The sequence below is a fragment of the Nycticebus coucang genome, chromosome 11 (assembly GCF_027406575.1).
Source record: "Nycticebus coucang isolate mNycCou1 chromosome 11, mNycCou1.pri, whole genome shotgun sequence".
Lineage (NCBI taxonomy): Eukaryota > Metazoa > Chordata > Mammalia > Primates > Lorisidae > Nycticebus > Nycticebus coucang.
The window spans coordinates 52,587,610-52,605,387 of record NC_069790.1 but is presented as its reverse complement, the minus strand read 5'-3'; the positions used below and the strand labels follow the sequence as shown (position 1 = coordinate 52,605,387).

At 37.0% G+C, this 17,778-nt stretch overlaps 2 protein-coding genes across 2 annotated transcripts in view; one reads left to right on the top strand and one right to left on the bottom strand.

Annotated features, from left to right (window-relative positions):
• The window catches only part of RPA3 (replication protein A3), a 116,571-nt gene extending 104,723 nt beyond the window's left edge, over nucleotides 1-11,848 (bottom strand). The window contains exon 1 of the mRNA XM_053553651.1: nucleotides 11,844-11,848. The gene's annotated coding sequence lies outside the window, so the exon portion shown is untranslated. The remainder of the gene's footprint in view (nucleotides 1-11,843) is intronic.
• UMAD1 (UBAP1-MVB12-associated (UMA) domain containing 1) overlaps nucleotides 1-17,778 on the top strand; it is a 247,463-nt gene that overhangs the window by 91,612 nt on the left and 138,073 nt on the right. The window lies entirely within an intron of this gene.

Genomic DNA, 17,778 nt, shown 5'->3' with positions numbered 1-17,778 from the left:
TAAAGTGAGAAGTAAAAGTTCTTTCTTTTCCCTCATTCGTGAGCTGCAAAAGGAAACAACCTTTCTTAGGAATTTTTTGAAGAATTATTTAGATCTTTTCTGTCTAGTAAAGTGGGCACTATCTACATGTCACTGTGGAAAACTAGAAATGTGATTAAAGAACTGAATTTTTAATTTCATTTCAATTTTATTTCATTTCATTAAAGCATAGTTTTAATTCAATATAAATTAAAAACCAATAGTACTGTTACTAGAAAACATTCAGTGTTTTTTTTTTTAAATTCGTATAACCAAGTCGTTTTACTTCTTCAGTTATAAATTCTGTGAAATGCAAAGGACAGCACTGAGTTGAGAGAGAGAAAGTGTGTGTGTACACATGTCTATTCATATTTTTCCATCAACAGCATCATACTCTATATTTGCTGTGCTACATCTTAGCTTTTCAACTGAACTGTATGCCTTGTACATTTCTCATAGCAATTTAAAGATTTATCTCATTCAGTTATTAGCTGTATAATATTCTCACAATGATGGCTGCAACCAAAAAAAAAACAAAAAAACAGCCAGGCGTTGTGGTGGATGCCTCTAATCCCAGCTACTTGGGAGGCAGAGGCAGGAGAATCACTTGAGCCCAGGAGTTGGAGGTTGCTGTGAGCTGTGATGCCGGCACTCTACCCAGGGTGACAGCTTGAGGCTCTGTCTCAAAAAAAAAAAAAATATTCTCTTATATTTGTACGGACTTTTTCCCACACAGGTGCCCGAGTGATTTTTTTTTTTTTTTAAGTGTAAGTGAGATCATTTCACTCCTGTGTTCAAGACCCTCCAGTGGCTGCCGAACATCTCAAAATCAAATTCCAGTCCTTTACGTGTGCCATCTAAGGCCTGCCTGACATCATCTGTTTTCTCACTGCTATTCTTTTCAATCCAAGGTAAGGCAGACATCTATTAATCTGTAATGTGGAGATTAATTAGACACAGGTACTTCATTCTTTAAAAAAAAAAAAAACTATCAGAAATATTACTAATAAATTTAATTACAAAATTTCAAGTCTTGTTTACTTTCTCATCACCCTTTAAAGAAAGCCTTCCTATTTTTTGTCACCAGTGGCACTGACTGAAGTAATATAAACCTTGTTAACCAAAGTAAAAAATGATGCTAGCCCTCTCTAATCAAGAGCACATTTAAAAGAGGAAATGGTGTTACGGCAGATAGCTGAAGTGTACTATGTTTTAAGAATTTGATACTTCTTTATTGCTAGATTGAATTTCAGAATTTAGAGTCTAAATTTTCCCTTTCACATCTGGTGGCACTTTTTTTAAATGGGTGTGCAGAAAGAAGAAAAATCTTCCTGCCTCCTCTTTATGCCTCTCGTTACAGTCCAGCCTATGCCAGGCTTAAGGAAAAGGCTTTTGCTTGGCAAAGACACTCCAAAATGGTTTCCAAGCACGTTAAAAGTAAAGGAGAGTTCTGTAGAAAGATTTAAGAATTTTTTTTTTTAATTGGGGTGGTTCAAGGTAAGAGACTATTTTTAACACATTAACTTCCATGTGAGTTGTATCTAGCTTATGCTAGTTTTGAGCCTGGGCATATATAACGTACAGGTCTCTTGACTTATCGTGACCTAATAAAACACTGTGGCCCCAAGGAAAAAATTTTTTTCTAGTGAGTCAGTTGATGTGTGATACAATGACTACTAAAAATGTGTTGGCCAAGTCTGTATGTAACGTTAGTGTTCCAGTGCCACCAGGGTAAGGCAGGCTCCTGTGAGCTGTTCAAATGTAAAATTTAAGAACATGGAATTTAGAGAATTTGTGATTATTTGAAAGTTTTGTAGATTATGAAGCAAAATATGGTGTCAGTTATGAATAAGTGAACTGGCACACATTTATCAGTGAATAAATGTGTTGGATGAAAAAATGAATAAACAAGTAAGTCATGTTGCTTTCAGTAAGTACTGTTTGTAAGAGCTCTGTGTCCTAGGAGCAGAGAACTAGAGGAATCAGTGGGGATTAGCAGAAAGGAAGGACTATGAAGTGATTTCAGAGTTGCAGTAATGCAGTAAGTGACGATAGAATGAAGTGTGGGACCCCAAAGGATGAAGATGAATATTAGAAAATGAAAAGGTAGCTTTTTACATGTGAGACCAGGCAAGTAACCCCAGTTTGGAGTTATTAGGACTTTTTAGGCTAAGACTTTAATGAAATCATACGTGAGGACATGTGAGTTTATACCTAGTTGATTGACTAAAAAGGAGCTTGTCATTGTTACCAGAAATGCTGAGAATTATAGTGTGAATGTGTCTGAATTTAGTATCATTGAAGATTATTTCTGAAAAAAGTGGCAGAAATCTAATTTAATCCTGACTCTTAAAGGAAAAGGGGCGTCTGTTGCTCATATAACCAAATAGTCCATGGGCTGGGGCAACTTTGGGCATGCCCTGATGGAAGTTGCAAAGATAGCCTGGGATTTTCTTCTTCGCACTTCCTTCTTCCTTTGTGTGTAGGCTTCATTTTCAGGGTAGCCGCCCCGCTTTGGTGGCAAGATGGCCTCAGCAACTCCAAGCCCATTACCAGGTTTTTCCATACATGTGTTGGTCAATATCATCCCCCACACTGTGGGTTGCCTTCTGGCTATACTAAGGGGTCTTTTAATAATTAATGTTGAATTTATCAACCCCCCCTTGTAATTAGTACTTTCTGAGTCCTATGCAAGTAATCTTTGTCTACTCCCAAATCAAGAAATTATTCCCTTATGTAATCTTCTTGAGACTTTGGTGTTTTTGTCAGTCACATTTAGAGTTACGATTTGCTAGGAATTCATTAAAGTCTAGGTGATTCTACTGTATAGCCAGGGTTGAGAACCTCTGGCCTTGATGATGCTGAGAGCTTTCCTGAGATTCTTGGGTACAGCCACATAGTATAGTGCATAGTACCAGCTCACCCCAAAGGAAATTGCTGGATCGATAAAATATCTGTAGGCTTTGTGGTAAACTGATAGCACCTTTTTTGTTTTAAATGGATGAGATTTTGCCTTTCTTTGGGAGATGAGTCACTACTTTTATTAAGAGATGAATGATGTAAATGTGTTAGTTGTTAGTAAAAGAAGAAAAATCTAGAGAGGATATCTGTTCATAAGCATCTATCAATTATATATTCAAAATGTCATCTTGGATTCTGAGATGTTGAAATTCTTCAATTTCAGAACTCCCTGATCCTTTATTTTCATATTTTTTGCATACTATGAGGTATCTAAGATGTGAGAAAATAAAGTTGTTCCAGATGGTATTCTTTCTCTCAATTTTTGGAATGTTTCTACCTAATCCTCTTCCTCAAAAGAAAAATTCTCCTCGGAATTGCTTCTGTTATTATTTGTGTTCGTTTTTAAACCTTGACAACCAAGCATACATAGTGCAGGTGGTTTCTTAAGACAGTGATCTATAAAGTACACTTCTTTGTGCTGTGTTGCACAAGGGGAAATACTTAAATTACCAAGTAAAGCTGCTTTAAGCTAATTAAGGCTGTTCTGGAGCCAGATATTAATGAGGTGATTTTTGAAGATAGATATTTGGTAATTCTGATTTGGATAGATAGAAAGACAGGATAGTATTGATATCCTTTCTGGCTCTGGCTGTAATTTTGGTTCTAGCACTTATTAGCTGTGTGGCCTTGGCTTGGCCTTTAGCTTCTCTGAAATGAACACAGTAGCAGTTTCCATCTTGGAGGCTTGTTGTGTGGATGAGTAGAGGGTGCAAATACAGCTTGCCGCTCTCAGGGCCTGGTACACAGCATGTGCTAATTGAATCTTAGTTATGTTGCTGGTTCTGTTTGTCCCAGTTCAGAGACTGCAGCAGGGTTCTGTGTGGTGTTTGATCCTGTCTCCTAGATTTTGGGCTTTGAGGTAGAGGGGATTCATTAAATAGAAACGTAGAAGTTGAACGAATAGTCTGGAATGCGATTTATTTAAGATTTTTAAAAATGTGTGTGCTTGGTTTAGGTTTTTGGGTTATTTCTGTTATCTTAATTTGAGAACCAAAGGCAACTTTGCTTCCTTTCTCTTACATAGCCTATACAATGGTCTTGAACCATTCCTTGTGTAGATTGCCTAATTGTTACTTCTGTTCATGCTGGGTTTTTATAGTAAATATATCCAAAAAAAGTGTAAAAGCTATTTTTATATCTTTTTATCTTCAAATTTTATCATACAATAATTAAAATTTACCAGTGGTCCCCAATCTTTTTGGCACCAGGGACTGGTTTTATGGCAGACAGTTTTTCCATGGACCCTGATGGGGGTGGGGTGGGAGTTGTATGGTTTTGGGATGATTCAGGTGTATTACATCTCCACCTCATCTCTTGCATGTGTGGTTTACAGTAGCGTTTGTGCTCTTATGAGAATCTAGAAGTATAGCCTATCTGACAGGAGGCAGAGCTGAGGCGGTGATGCAGGTGATGGGAGTGGCTGTAAATACAAATGAAGCTTCACTTGCTCACTCTCCACTCCCCTGCTGTGCGTCCCAGTCACTAATGGGCCATGAACGGATGCCAGACCATGGCCCAGAGGTTAGGGATGGCAGAGCTTTACAAAAGTCATAAAGCATAACACAACAGGCATCCAAGTGGCTACCACCTAGCTTTAGAAATAAAATGTAATTGGCGGGTACCATGGAAGCTGCCTATAGACCCATTCATCCACCAGAGAAACAGATACTTGTTCTCATGCCACTTTCTTACACTTTTACCATATATGGTAAGTGATTCCAAGCTACATTATATGGTATTGTTTTGCTTGTTTTAAAATTTTATATAGGTGCTGTTATTTTCTTTTTATTCCACTGCAATTTGCTTTCTTTATTCAGTGTTGCATTTTGCAGATTTATGCATGTTTATATTTGTATCCCTAATTCATTTTAACTACTGGATAGTATTTTTTTGCATGAAGATACCACCGTTTGTTTACCCTTTCTCCTAGTAGTGGGTTCTTTTTCTCATAGACTGCCACAAATCTTTCTGTATATACCTTGCTTCACATATCTTTGTAGCTTTCGTTTGGTTTTGTTTTTATAGAGGAAATGAATACTTTAGGAGGGCTTGTCACATTCTGTGGGCCTTCATTTTTTGATTACAAGATTGAACTACATCTTTTCTAGCTCAAACTTACACTTAAGATGGTTATTTAACTGGATAGTTTGTTTGGCTTTTGTTATTAGTGTTATTTCACAGTTCCATTAGTGTATCTCCTCAGTACATTAGCACAACATGGGTTTTACTCTTGCATGGGAAAGTTCCATTTTGAACATTTTTAAAGAAAGAGCTATAGGTAATATTAGAAATGATCATTAAACATGAGACAAAGCACTAAGACTTCTTCCTCCACCAATTTTGTCTTCCCTAGAATCTATAGTAATTATAAATACTAATAATTTTTAATTTTTTAATTTTGTATTTTAAAATTATTTATTTTTTTCTTTAGAGATGGAGTTTTGCTCTGTTGCCTAGACTGAAGTGCAGTGGTGTTCACAGCTCATTGCAGCCTCAAACTCTTGGGCTCAAGTGATCCTCCTGTCTTAAGCTCCTAAGTAGCTGGGACTACAGGTGCATACCACCACACTCAGCTAAGTTTTTCTGTTTTTTATAGAGACAGGGTCTCATTAGGCTGGCCTTGAACTCCGGGGGCTTGCTCTGTGGTTTAGGCTGTAACTCCAAGGCTCAAGAGATCCTCCCTCCTTGGCTTCCCAAAGCATAAACTTGGATTGTAAGCATAAGCTACCCATCTGGAAACACAGGCTAATAATTTAGAATAATCATAATTATATACATATTTAAAGTATGTTATCTACGTGTGCTGGGCCGGCTTCATCTGGCATGAGCCTGAACACATAACTCAGGCACTTTGCTTGAGCCCATAATAGTTTAGTCACATCAAGCATTTTGTTTCCTCTCTACAAGGTAAGAGGCTCACAACATTCTATTGCTCCCTTTGACTTTCTCTCTTATTTCTCACGTAAATGAAAACAGAATATAAGATTATAAATAGAAAGTGCCGTGATGAAGAAAAAAATACTAGGGAATCTGAAGCAATGAGAGATTAAACTGACTGGAAGGACCTAGAAAGAATTTTTGAAGGAAAGGGAATTTAAGCTGGGCCCGAAGAGTTGAAAACGTTAAAGGTCTATGATAATTAGACATGTTTGTGGGGAAGAAGAGGGAATGCAGAGGCTTTCCAGGCAGAGTAAACAGATTGAGCAAAGACACATGTTCAGGGAACAGTGAGTAAGGGAAGTGGCTCAGGCCTTTCTGGGTTAAAGTATTCCCTACTTTCCTCCTTCCATTTCTTGTGCACCTAATGTAGCAGTTTTAAAACATTCTTTGAGGCTTGGCACCTGTAGCACAGTGATTACAGTGCCGGCCACATGCACCGAGGCTGGCGGGTTCGAACCCAGCCCAGGTCTGCTAAACAGTAGTGACAACTGCAACAAAAAAATAGCCAGGAATGGCGGGTGCTGGTAGTCCCAGCTATTCGGGAGGCTGAGGCAAGGAGAACTGCTGAAGCTCAAGAGTTTGAGGTTGCTGTGAGCTGTGACACCATGGCACTCTACCAAGGGTGACATAGAGTCTGTCTCAAAAATGAACAAACAAATAATAAAACATTCTTTGACACGTCCTCATTGAAAGTGGTGTCTGTGTCCCCCTCCTCTTGAATCTGTACAGGCTCATGACTGTTCTGCTAATAAAGTATGACAGAAGAGAATGTATGGCTGATAAAGGTTGGTCATAAAATGCCCTGCAGCTTTTGCCCCGTTGCTCAGAACACTTACTCTTGGAACTCAGAGCCACTGTTAAAGAAGTCCAGCCAGCTTGAGGCCATCATGCTGTAGAAGCCATGTGTGTAGACAATTTGGCCAACAGTTCAGCTGAGCCCAACCTTCTAGCCATTTTGCCAATGCGACTGAAGTTGTCTTAGACTCTTCAGACCAGCCACGCCCATCTGTTAGCTGACTCTGTAACAACAGTCTACAGAAGATACACTCAGCTCTGTTCTAGTTTCTGACCCACAAATTTGTGGATTTGAGACCGTCATTATCTTAAGTTATACGTTTGGAGTAGTTTGTTGATCTACTGATCCATTGATATAAAAGTATATCAATAGATAAGTAGAACACCAACCAGAATCAAAGAGGAGATTGCATTTTGTTATGGTTGCTGAAAACAAAATTAAGTCATCTAAAACGTCTCCCCAAAATATAGCACTGAAATATAATTTAGAACTTCTAGCAAGAAGATTGGGTTTGGAGAGAAATAGTCAGAGGAAATAACATGAACAAAGATACCTGAGATAGGGAAGGACAAGGCATATGTAAGACAGAGATTAGGCTTGTCTGGGAGTAGGGTACCTCTCAGGGAATGATGAAAAACTAGACTAAAAGAGATGGTTAAGGACAGGGCATGAAGGGCCTTCAATGTGAGGTTGAAGAAATTAGTTGAACATCATATGTATGTGAACTATATGAAGCCTTTTTGAAAAGAGAAATTATACTTGTGGAATTAATCTTTTGGAAATGTTTGAGATTTTTGCGGGATGGGCTGAAGTGTGGAGCAATTAGGGGGATCAGTTTATAAGCTACTGCAAGACGTTATGTGAGTCTGATTGGCGGTAGCTGCACCCAGAAGGAAGACTAGGAAAGACATGGGAAACACTGTGAGCGGGGACGTCACCAACCCCCCCAGTGTGAATGAAAAAGGTGCCCCTTCTTCAAGACAGTTTACTTCCATCTGTTAGAAAATTGGTGTAATGTATTTATTTTATTAGAATGACACTTGACTGCCATCTGCTGGACAATTGCTAAAATAAATATACACATTTTTGGTGTGAACCCCTCACCCCCTGGCCCCAGCCCCAAGCTGTGTGCTTCTGTGCCTGTGACCTTAATTATGGGGGTGTGAATGACAGGACTGGGTCATGATTGCATTTGTTATCAGAGGGAAGAGGATAAATGTTCAAGTCTGGATGGTAGGGAAGTTGGTAGTAACATCAATAGAATTGGAATCTATTCTTAAGGAATAGATTTATAAAATGGAATCATTCTAAATATGAAAAATTCAAGAAGTTCATCATATTGTTGATTGATCCCAGCGGCTTACATTTACACAGTAAGAACTTTGTCACCTTTCTTTCTAGAATCTCAGCTTTCTGCCCTTTGTGTCATCTGAGAATATCAACCAACCTTCTGGGAATATCAACCAATCCTCTTTTCTTTTGTGTTCCATACACTCTGCTCCCCTGTTATCTTTTCCTTTTTCTCTCAGCATAGCTTCTTTTCAGTCTCCTTTGCAGCCTCCTTTTCTCCCCCCTAGGTTTCCCTTCTTATGCTTTTGCATACAGTAGATGTTCAATAAACGTTTGTGAATTAAATCACGTTACCTTTGAAAGGTCAGTTTCAGGTTTTCCAGGAGACTATTAGGCAAGTAGGCACTAAGGGGTATGCCAGGATTTAGAAAGCAGGAACCTATTCTAAATCCAGTTCCTTGTTTTAGGATATATTTTCTACACAATGGGTTATTCTTTAATGGGGAATTCGTGTACTATTGATCTGTTCATCATTATTCAGCAGTGGCAACACCAGGAGAACTAATTATTTATATTGGCTGTGTCATATGAGTGTGTCTAATTCAAAAAATACTTTGAAACAAAATAATGACACTTCTCCAGCTTCTACTTTAGGAAGAACGAAAATTACTCTTTCGTTTTTACCTTGACTCTTATTAAAGTATGTTACTGATGGCTTTAGTCAGGCAGCATTTTAATATTTTCATTTGAGGTTGCTTACTAACATTCTTATCACTACCACCCCCACCCATTCATGTCAGTTACTTTTCCTTTCATTTTTCATGGGTATTGTGTATCAAGGCAAACTCAAGAACTTTGCTCTTCTGATAATTAAACAAACATTTATTGTGTGTTTGCATTGTGCACAGTCCTATGCGGGCTTTCATGGAAATTAGAAGGTTTCAGTTTGTTTCTGCCCTTCAGGAGAGATTTACTTAGTGGGAGAAGTGGACACATATGCAGTGGCTCCAGGGCAGACAATGACAAGGGTCATAATAAAGTACAGAGACAGGATTCCCTGTGTAAACATCACTCTGAGACTGAGCCACATACATGGACTTACCACATTTCTTTCCTAAATTGCACATTTAACTCTTAACTTTCCTGGGTGAGAGTAGAATATAAGTTCTTCAAAGCCTTCTTGACTTAGAAGCACATTATGTGTAATTGAAATTTAACAATTTAAAATGAATTGAAAAACATTAAATTTAGTAGGTTTGATTTTAAAATCATTTTAAGCTGGCACTAACAAAAGTAAGTAGAGAAAACCAGAGTGATACTAAACAAACAAGGACATAAAATAGGAGTTTTATGTTTCTGTAAACCCAATATTTGAGAAATAAATATCCTAAAATTCCCTAGCCAAGTTGTATTTTAAAATATGTCTTGAGTACAGGAAACAAAAGTTATAAATAGCCTCGTAGGAAAAAAATGTGTAGAACTCTCTGAAATATGATTAGGTAGTGTTTAAATATTGAATGGGGGGTCACTGCTGTTTAATTAAGGTGCCTTTTATTTAACTAAAACCAATGACATTTTTACAGACATTAGAGAACCAAAAACTCACACATTTTTAAAATTTAAATATATTTACAGTTTGAAATTTAAACAAAAATGCTACTCTTGCTTCTTTTTAAATAATCGTTATCTCTATATTGACATAATCTCAAATGAATAATAAGAACGAAATTGGACCAACTAGAGACATTATATAAAAATAAAAATAATTTTGATTTTTGATTAAATTTGTCACAAAATTACTAGTGTACCATTTATGCAATAAGTAAATTAAGTTTACTGACTTAATGTGAAAATTTACAGCTTCTACTTAAGAAATTCATGGTAAGATGAAATATAGCTTCATGAAGAAGCTTCTTCTTTCCTTTGCATTTTTCTTAAAAAATCTAAAATCAGAAATGAAGTGTGTCAACCAGTTTTACAAATAAATTGTAAAAGTAAATAAAAATAAATCAAGAGGCATTTCAAATAGTGAAATAAGACAAGTATCAAAGCTTTAGAAGTATCCCAGGAAATAGTGAGATTCACTGTCAGAAAACATAAGCTAATGTATCTAAGAGCAAATAGTGTAAAACAGATAATTAATGACAGAAAATGCTTAGCAATGCTGAAAGGGAGCCAAGGTGATATCAGACAGCAAAGTAGATATGAGGTTGCAACGGGATACTGGAGTCACAAAGAGCCATCACCATTTCGGGAGTCATCTTGCAAACTCATTACAATAAAATAGGGAAGCAGATATCTGTTACAAATTGTCACTATTAAGACAAAATTTTTCTTATAACAACTCAAGAACTTGAAAAACAGTAGTTACGAATATTTTGAGTAATTTGGAAAATAGAAATTAGAGTGCTTAAAATAGGGAAGAGTTTAAAGTAATGCAAAATATTTTAAAAATAAAATATCTTCTCTTTGGTTAAGTAATAAAGCAATGTGAAGTTATACAGCAGATACAAGCACCTTGTTGGAAGACAAATTTGTTTAGATTAAGCTGAAACCGTAAAAGGTGGGAGCAGTGTGAACTTTTTCACAGGCAGTTCTCAGTATCTGGGCCAATTATGCAGATTGTGACATAGCATCTTAAGGCAGTGATGGGAGCTGGATCACTTGAGGTAAGTTTGGACTTCATGAAGAACTCCCATTAGGTAGTAGTGCCAGAATTGATTGGAAACAGCATGTTTTAACAATGAAGTCATATTTCTCCTGTTGTCTATGCTGGTTAGATTACTGTGCCTCGTTGTTTATAATATGTATTTCAGTGTATACACTCAAGAGCCATTCTGATGTCTTTGCCAGGGTACACTGCCCTTTTTCTTAGTACCCTTTTTGATCTTGGCTTCTAGAATTTCTTTGACTGCTTTACCTCTTATCTCCCCAAATGCCCTGCTGTTTCTTTTGAAAGCACTTCCTTCCCTTTTTGTACCTGCTCTCTTGTCTTAGCTCTGACCATATTGGAAGTTCAGCTGTCATTGGCTACTACTGATACCTCTTTGCTCCAATTCTTAATGTCATTCTTTTTTTTTTTTTTTTTTAAGGACAGATCAAATCAAATGTTGTTTTAAGTTGTCTTTAAGTGTTGTCATACTTAAATTATTGAAGTCCTATTTCTAATCTTCCCTTTCCAAATCTGAACAATACATAGGCCAGTGAGGACATTTCACTAACCAAGCTTCCTGGGTTCTTTTTAACCCTCCCTCATATTCTGCCTCTCACCACTTTACTCTTTGTGTATCTGTCCGTTTTCCTCCAGTAGTCAAGTTTTTAATCTGGTCTTGAAATCTTTCTGTCAAAATGTTCCATTTGCTTCTAGTACAATACTTAAATGCCTAATAATAATATTTAACAAAATCATACCATTGTGTCAGAAACTATTAGTGACTTTTAAAAAGTTCTATTTTAAATTAAATTTCCATTTTCTTTTTTCTTATTAAATCATAAACACATAGATCATGTGTACATTAATGCATTTATGGGGTACAATGTGCTGATTTCATATATAATTAGGAATGCTTACATCACATTGATTAATATATACTTCATCTTGTTTACTTAATTATTGTGTTAAGACATTTATACTCTATACTAATAGATCCGACATGTACCCTTGTATTATGCAACATAGGTGTGATTCTCCCCCTTCACCCTCCCTCGATCTGACCTCCCCTCTCCACCCACCCACCCCTGCCTTCATCCTGGGCCATAGTCGTGATCTATTCTTCATATGAAACTGTGAGTGATTGTAATTTGGTTTATAATAGTATTGAGTACATTGGATATTTTTTCTTCCATTCTTGAGATACCTTATTAAGTAGGATATGGTCCAGCTCCATCCATGTAAATGTAGAAGAGGTAAAGTTTCCATCTTTTTTTAAAGCTGCATAAAATTCCATGGTATACGTATACCACAATTTATTAATCCATTCATGGGTCGATGAGCACTTGGGCTTCTTATGAGCTTCTTATGAGGGCTATTATGAATTGAGCTGCAATGAACAATCTGGTGCAAATATATTTGTTACAAAGTGATTTTTGGTCTTTTGGATATACACCTAGTAGAGGAATTGCAGGATCAAATGGCAGGTCTACTTTTAGATCCTGAGTGTTCTCCATGCTTCTTTCCAAAAGGGACATATTAACTTGCACTACCACCAGCAGGGTAGGAGTGTTCCTTTTTCTCCACATCCATGCCAACATATGTAGTTTTGGGATTTTGTTATGTGAACCACTCTTACAGGAGTTAGATGATATCTCAAAGTGGTTTTGATTTGCATTTCTCTGATGATTAAAGATGATGAGCATTTTTTCACATGTCTGTAGGCCATGCGCCTGTCTTCTTCAGAGAAGCTTCTGTTCAAGTCCGTTGCCCACAATGAAATGGGATTGCTTGTTCTTTTCTTATTAATAAGTTTGAGTTCTCTGTGGATTCTGGTTACAAAGCTTTGTCAGAAGCATAACATGCAAATATCCTCTCCCATTCTGAGGGTTGTCTGCTTGCTTTACATACTGTGTTTTTGGCTGTGCAGAAGCTTTTTAGTTTGATCAGATCCCAGTAATGTATTTTTTGTGTTGCTTCGATTGCTCAGGGAGGTCCTCCTCATCAAGTATTCTCCCAGGCCATTTCATTCAAGTGTTTCTCCTGCACTCTCTCCAAGAATCTTTATAGTTTCATATCTTAAGTTTAAATGTTTAATCCAGTGAGAGTCTGTCTTAGTTAATGGTGAAAGGTGTGGGTCCAGTTTCAGTCTTCTACAAGTCACCAGCCAATTCTCTTAGCACCATTTGTTAAATAGGGAATCTTTCCCCCAATTTATATTTTTGATGGGCTTATCAAAGATCAAATGACAGTAAGTGTCTAGGTTCATCGCTTGGTTCTCAATTCTGTTCCATACATCTACCTCTCTATATTTGTGCCAGTACCATGCTGTTTTGATCACGATAGATTTACAGTACAGTTTGAAGTCTGGTAGCATGATTCCTCCTGATTTGTTTTTATTTCTGAGTAATGTCTTGGCTATTTGAGTTTTTTTCTGGTTCCATATGAAACGAAGTACTATTTTTTTCAGATCTTTAAAGTATGATGGTGGTGCTTTGATAGGGATTGCATTAAATTTGTAATTTGCTTTGGGTAGTATGGACATTTTAACGATGTTGATTCTTCCCAGCCATGAGCATGGTATGTTTTTCCATTTGTTGATATCTTCAGTTATTTCTTTTCTCGGAGTTTCATAATTCTCTTTGTAGAGATCTTTCACATCCTTTGTTAGGTAAATTCCCAAATATTTCATTTTCTTAGGCACAACTGTAAAAGGACTAGAGTCCTTGATTGTTTTTTTGGCTTGACTATTATTGGTATATATAAAAGCTACTGATTTGTGAGTATTGATTTTGTATCCTGAGATGCTACTGTATTCCTTGATCACTTCTTTTTTTTTTTTTTGTGGTTTTTGGCCGGGGCTAGGTTTGAACCCACTACCTCCGGCATATGGGACTGGCGCCCTACTCCTTGAGCCACATGCGCCGCCCCCTTGATCACTTCTAAGAGTTTTGTAGTTGAGTCCCTGGGGTTTTCCAGGTATAAAATCATGTCATCTGTGAAGAGTGAAAGTTTGATCTCCTCTGACCCTGTTTGTATACCCTTGATCTCCTTCTCTTGCCTGATTGCGATGGCAAATTTCCATTTTCTTATTTAAAACCTTCTGAAAAGGAAATTATTTATATTAAGCAAATATAATTTTTATAGCTTAATATGAAAGCCCTACAGTTTGCCTTTTAAAATCGAAAATTATTTAGGAATTGAATTTATTTCATTTTATTGACCCACCTGTCATTTCTCGAGCTTTGTCTCTGTGTCAGGGATTGCACTAGGCCTCCACTGAGGTGTGCTCTTTGGCTTTAAGAAGCTTGATGGGTAGTACTTTTAGTGGGTTGAGAAATAATCATGTGTTAAATCAATAGTTACTGAATCAATATAGTTATTGAGCTTCAACTCTCTGCTAGGCACTGGGGTAGGGCCTGGGAAAACAGTAAGCAAAACTGAGTCCTGCCTATGAAACAGGTAATTAAGTGTAAGTGACTCAGGTGGAAATCAGGAGTGACAATGGGGAAGAGTGCTGCAGAGCAGAGTACTTGTAGACGAACAGATTAGTGTGACTTTACTTTGATTTCATCAAGTAATAGTGAGTTTGACTATTAAAGATGAGAAGAGGGCTGGTAGCCAGAGGGAAACTCGGGATAATAATGGGCTTATTTAGTGAGCATATCTATCTGCTTTTAGAAATAGAACCTCCTACTCAAAATTTTAGAAATAATTATTTTCTCTCTTTTTATCACATTTGGGGTATTTTTCTGAATATTTACTCATTAAACTCTTAGCCAGGGAAGTCATCCTCACATATATATAAATGGTAGAACTCCTCCTTTATATGTTATTCTAATAATGAAATAAGCATTTTAATCTGAATCAGCTTTCTAGTTATTTGTTTGGGATAGGCCCTATGTTAAAATTTAAATATAGCAGTTAGAACTCAATTGTAGCAAGTTTCTTCTTCATACTTATTTTTATTTTTTTTGCAGTTTTTGGCCAGGGTTGGGTTTGAACCCGCCACCTCCGGCATATGGGGCTGGTGTCCTACCCCTTTGAGCCACAGGCGCCACCCTATTTTTTATTTTTTTTTAAAAGGCAGAGGCTTGCTGGAGTGCAATGGCCTGATCATAGCTCACTGCAGCCTCAAACTTCCGAGCACAAGCAACCCTCAGACCTCCCAAGGAGTTGGGACTACAAACATGGCATCACTCCTAAGTAAATTTAAGGTGGTTATTATTATTATTTTAGATAGGGGATCTTGCTTTGTTGCCCAGGTTTTGAACTCCTGCCTTCAAGCAATCTTCCTTCCTTGGTCTCCTAAAGTGCTTGAGTTACAGGCATGAGCCACCATGCCCAGCCAATCTTCTTACTTTAATAAAATTGTGACACTGATTGTGCTAAGACATATGATTATAATAAAGCAACCTTGCTGGGTGGCACCCGTGGCTCAAAGGAGTAGGGCACTGGCCCCATATGCTGGAGATGGCAGGTTCAAACCTGGCCTCGGCCAAAAACTGCAAAAAAATAAAAAATAAAAAATAAATAAATAAAGCAACCTTGCCAATAAAAAGTAAAATTTGCTGGTCTATTTTACTCCCAGGGTATAGCATGTAGTTACTTCAATCAATTTTAAAAATATATTTTGCTACAAGTTATTGCACATCTCAGGCCTGCTCAGTGACATGCTATTTGTTACTTCTATCTGTAGGCCAACAATTTATATTAGAAAGTACAACTTTTACAGGTTAACATTAAATTTCATCTGATTAATAAACTGATACTGCCGCAGGTTTTGAACTTTCTAGTGAATAAAAAGGTTCTCGTGTAGTTTATAAACAGCACACCAGCTACAAGTCCAGAAAACACTTGCAACCACTCACATAATAAAAAAACCTCCAAACCTTGTAATTTATGTATTCATAACTCCTTGTAGAATTTATTCTTCTCAATGGTGCAGGTGGGTGTTGCTTTGGTTTAAAAACATACAGCTCTCTTTAAGTAGGTCTAGAGGGTCTCCAAAGTGCTTAATTTTTTCCCTTCATGTATTGTGAGCTGGTTAGTGTTGAGGATAACTCAGCAGCACTTCATTTGAAGCTCAAAGGTGTGATTGTTTTAAAAAACTTACCTAGTGTTCAGTTTTTTATCATTTAAAGATATAAGTGTATTTGTAATTTCCTATAAATACAAACTTGATTGTTTATGATTTGGACAGTTCATTTTAAACTACGTTATGCATATCTTTTAAAATATTAGGCTCCTGCCATGTTCCAGCAACACGTATAGATGTTGGTGAAACAGTGATGAACAAGCCAAAGTCCTTGCCTCCACAGAAGCTTGTCTAGTGGCATTTATGGTCTGGTAGAGTCTATGGGCATTTTTGCCTGCTTTGCTTTCATAGACCCTCCAGACTGGCAAAACAGAGGCAACAGTTTCAAGTTCTGCCTTTTAAAATCTTTTCACCCTAAAAAGATGGTGCGAGTGCGTTGCTTCAGGGATGACCATTACTACTTATTGTGAACAGCAAGCATTATAAGAAATTATGCTCTTAACCAAAAGTAGAATTAAACAATCTGCATTGCTAATTATGTTTATTTTAGGGTTCAACTCCAGAGCATTAGCAGGTAGAAAGCAGCATTTTCACAGTTTCATAAAGGGATAAACATTTTTCCAGGAAATAATCAGTGGCTAATATTTATTCTATAATAAAGTACTCAGCTCCAGTTAATGGTTATTTCAACAATAACCATTAACACCTCACAACAGTAACTGTTTATCCTTAGGGACCAAGTACCAGTTTTAAGACCTCTCTTTGCCTATATTTATCAGTTTAAGCCTAAAAATAATTATAATTCTTTGAGGTAGTTACTATTGTTGTACTTCTCTATTATGTGTAAGGAAGCTGAGACTAAGTAACTTGCCCAAAACTCATAAGAGGGGCGGCGCCTGTGGCTCAAAAGAGTAGGGCACTGGCCCCATATGCCGGAGGTGGTGGGTTCAAACCCAGCCTCGGCCAAAACTGCAAAAAAAAAAAAAAAAAACTCAAAAGGGGCAAGGCTAAGATGAGATTCCAAGTAATGTGGCTCATAGCCTCTGTGCCCTTCTCCCACTCATGCTTAAATACTGGTGTCTTTCTTGCTTTATCATGTTCTGGTAATTTGCTTTGTCTTATATACGTGACTTTTAATTCATGTAGCATACATATTGTACTCTGTAAAAGTATACATATTGGCTTTTTATTATGATTTGTTTCCTTATTTATAACTATCTTCTCTTAGACTTTTACAAGAAATGTAATTCTAGCACACAGTAACCTTGGAAGTCATTTGCTTTGGTTCTTAATTAATTATGCTTGCTTACTTGTTATGAATTAATATTATTACTTGTTTTTGTATACCTAGTCCCCTGGCAGATTTATTACATGAGAAATGAAAATTTAGTTAAATTCATTGCCTAAAACTTATTTTCTTATTCCTCTGGAAAACAAAGGAAACAGAAAAGCAGCCTTAATTTTCTCATAAAGAGACAATTTTGCCAACCCCACATTTTGAGAGGGATTTCCTCTTTTCTCCCATAGAAGGGTTTTGATTTGGGCCTGTTTCTCTCACTTTGGGCTTCTCATTGGCCCCAGTATTCCCGCCATCCTGAACTCCACACTGCCTTCTCACACATCTGTGCTGTTTGCTTCCTGGAGCCACATACTAGACCACCCTCCCCTCTGCCTGTGCATTTCTGCTCCTCCTGAAATTAGACTGATACCCGCTTCTCTGACAAAGCTTGAGAACTCCTCTTCCTGGTCTGGGGGACTTGCTGCTTTCTTGCCTGCTTCATTTATTTGCATGTTTGTTTATTAATTAAATTCTTGAAGACAAGTATTTGGGTTTTTTCCCCCCCTATTTATTTTACTATTGAATCTTTAGCATGAAAAACAGTAGTAGGTGTATTAGGTGTTTCATGTTTGTTGAATAAATGAATACATAGCTATATCATAGCATTATATTGTATTTAATAATTTTACACATTTTTCTCCTTTTCACACTGTAAGCTTCTCTTTTATTTATCTTTGTATTTTTCT